Consider the following 2571-nt stretch of genomic DNA (forward strand, 5'->3'; position numbering starts at 1 on the left):
TAGAACATTAAATTAAAGATGATGAAATATGTTTGTGGAAGAATATAGGGAGAAATAAAGACTTAAAATTCTTAATTCTTGATTTCTATTTTTGTTATTTTTCTTAAAGGTTTCTTTTATTTTTATAGTTTCTTTTAATTGTATCTAACTTGGATTGAAAGGAAAATAGTGATTGGTATTTAACACTTAAAGATTAGTCTATGTGTGATCGATTTTAACATACTACTTGTTACGATACATACTCTTACGTAAGTTTGATAAAATCAATAACAATCTGCCCATAATTGGGACCGTATTTTACCCAGAATTATGTATTAGGGGGAATTAGTAACTCTAATTCTCATTATAATCATAAAATTCAATACTTTGTTACTATTTTAATTTAGTTTTAGTTAATTAGTTTATTTCCATTTATTTTCTTGTTCATTTAGTTTAATTAAATCATTTTACTGATTTTATTTCCAAATTCTTTGGTTTTAATTATTACAATATTTAGCTTAAACAATCTTTGAGGAAGTGATTAAAATACTTACTACTATATTACTTGTTTGACAATTATGTACACTTACATATCATAAATGAAAAATCACAACAAGTTTTTGGTGCCATTGCCGGGAATTGTTAAAAGTCATATATGAGTTTAATTATCTTGCAATTTGGTTTAATTTATTTTTTGTGCTAACTTGGGTGATTCTTGTGCATAATTATGTTCAAACAATTTATGAACGAGGATCAAGATCCTGAACTACTTCTTCTTGATCTAGAAATTGAATTCACATTCAGACAAAGACAAAGAGAACGAAGAGTCCAAGAGGAAGTAATAGTGATGGATGTTGAGCAATAGGCCCCACAGGGAGTTGAGCAAGGGGCAGCAGTTCAAGAGGGAGCAACTCCTAATAATGGGCAGAATGTTGTTATTGTGGATGATGACTGAGATCGTTCCATTAGGCAATATGCTCCCCCCCCCCCCCCCCCCCTTATTCAATGAGCTCAATCTAGGCATCGTGAGACCATATATACAAGCTGCACAGTTTGAGTTGAAGCCAGTTATGTTCCAGATGCTTCAAACTATGAGCAAATTAAGTGGGATGACAACTGAAGATCCCCAACTCTATCTTCACTTATTCATGGAAGTGAGTGACTCTTTTAAGCTTCCCGGAGTCACAAAAGATGCCTTGAGGCTGAAGTTGTTTTCATACTCCTTGAGAGATAAAGCAAGAGCTTGGTTGAACTTTCTATCGTCTGATTCAATGACTACTTGGCAAGAGTTGGCTGAGCATTTCTTGATGAAGTACTTTCCTCCCACTAAGAATGCCAAGCTTCATAATGAAATCACTTCATTTTAGCAACTTGAAGGAGAATCTTTATATGAGGAACAAGAGCGGTTCAATGGAGTTCTTGAGAAAATGTCCCCACCATGGAATTCCTCATTGCATCCAGATGGAGACTTTTTACAGTGGTCTCAACGCTCACACTAGAATGGTGGTAGATGCTTCAACAAATGAGGCTCTTCTTGCTAAGTCTGATAATGAGGCATATGAAATTCTTGAGAGGATCTCTAATGATAACCATCAGTGGCCTACTACTAGAGCACTTACAGTGAGAAAAGTGGCTGGTATTCATGGTAGCCCAAGTGTCTTCCATCTCGAATATGCTCAAAACTATGAACATGAGGATGAATCAATCAATGAGGCAGGCTATGGGGCCACCAATGGGTCAATTGGAGAATGTTTCTTGTGTGTATTGTGGTGATGGTCATACCTTTGGCAATCGTCCTTCCAATCCTGCAACTGTTTGTTATATGGGAAATTAGAATAGGAATGACCCTCATTCAAATTCCTACAACCAATCATGGAGGCAACATCCCAACTTTTCATGGAGTAATCAAGGGGCTGGTCCTAGCACTTCATCTATGCTTCCTAGACCCACTTATCCACCGACAATCCTCAACAAGCTTGACAATAAAGGCCAAAACAAGCGGTGCAATCTAATTCTCTTAAGAACATGTTGAAAGAGTACATAGCAAAGAATGAAGCCATGATCCAAAGTCAAGAAACATCATTGAGGATCCTAGAAAATCAATTTGGGTAGATTGCTAATGAACTAAGAAATAAACCTCAAGGTGCATTACCAAGTGACACACAAAATCCAAGGAATGTGGGTAGAAAACATTGTAAGGCTGTGACTTTGAGGAGTGGGAAAATTCCAAGAAATCTACTTGGCACGAGGGTGAGCCCTCTTCAATCCAAAATAATGAGAAAGTAAGCGAAGATGCTGGAAATTCAAGGAAATTAACCTCTGGCCAGAGTGCAGCTGCATCAGAACCATAACAAAGTTCCTTAGAAATTCAAAAGCTACCTTTCCTACAGAGATTTTAGAAACATAAGCAAGAAAGTCAATTTAAAAGGTTTCTTGATATGTTGAAGTAGCTACATATTAATATTCCTCTTGTTGAAGCCCTAGAGGAAATGCCTAATTCTGTGAAGTTCATGAAAGACATTCTTACCAAGAAGAGGCGGTTGGGAGAATTTGAGACTATGGCCCTTACTAAAGAATGTAGCTCCTTCTTGC

At 36.4% G+C, this 2571-nt stretch overlaps 1 non-coding gene across 1 annotated transcript; it reads right to left on the minus strand.

Moving 5' to 3' along the window:
- Nucleotides 1-1316: 1316 nt before the first annotated feature.
- LOC133787577 (small nucleolar RNA R71) lies at nt 1317-1424 on the minus strand. Its single transcript, XR_009872590.1, has one exon. It is a non-coding gene; the product is annotated as a small nucleolar RNA R71 (small nucleolar RNA).
- Between the last annotated feature and the right edge of the window lie 1147 nt (nt 1425-2571).

Source organism: Humulus lupulus, chromosome 6, assembly GCF_963169125.1.
Source record: "Humulus lupulus chromosome 6, drHumLupu1.1, whole genome shotgun sequence".
Lineage (NCBI taxonomy): Eukaryota > Viridiplantae > Streptophyta > Magnoliopsida > Rosales > Cannabaceae > Humulus > Humulus lupulus.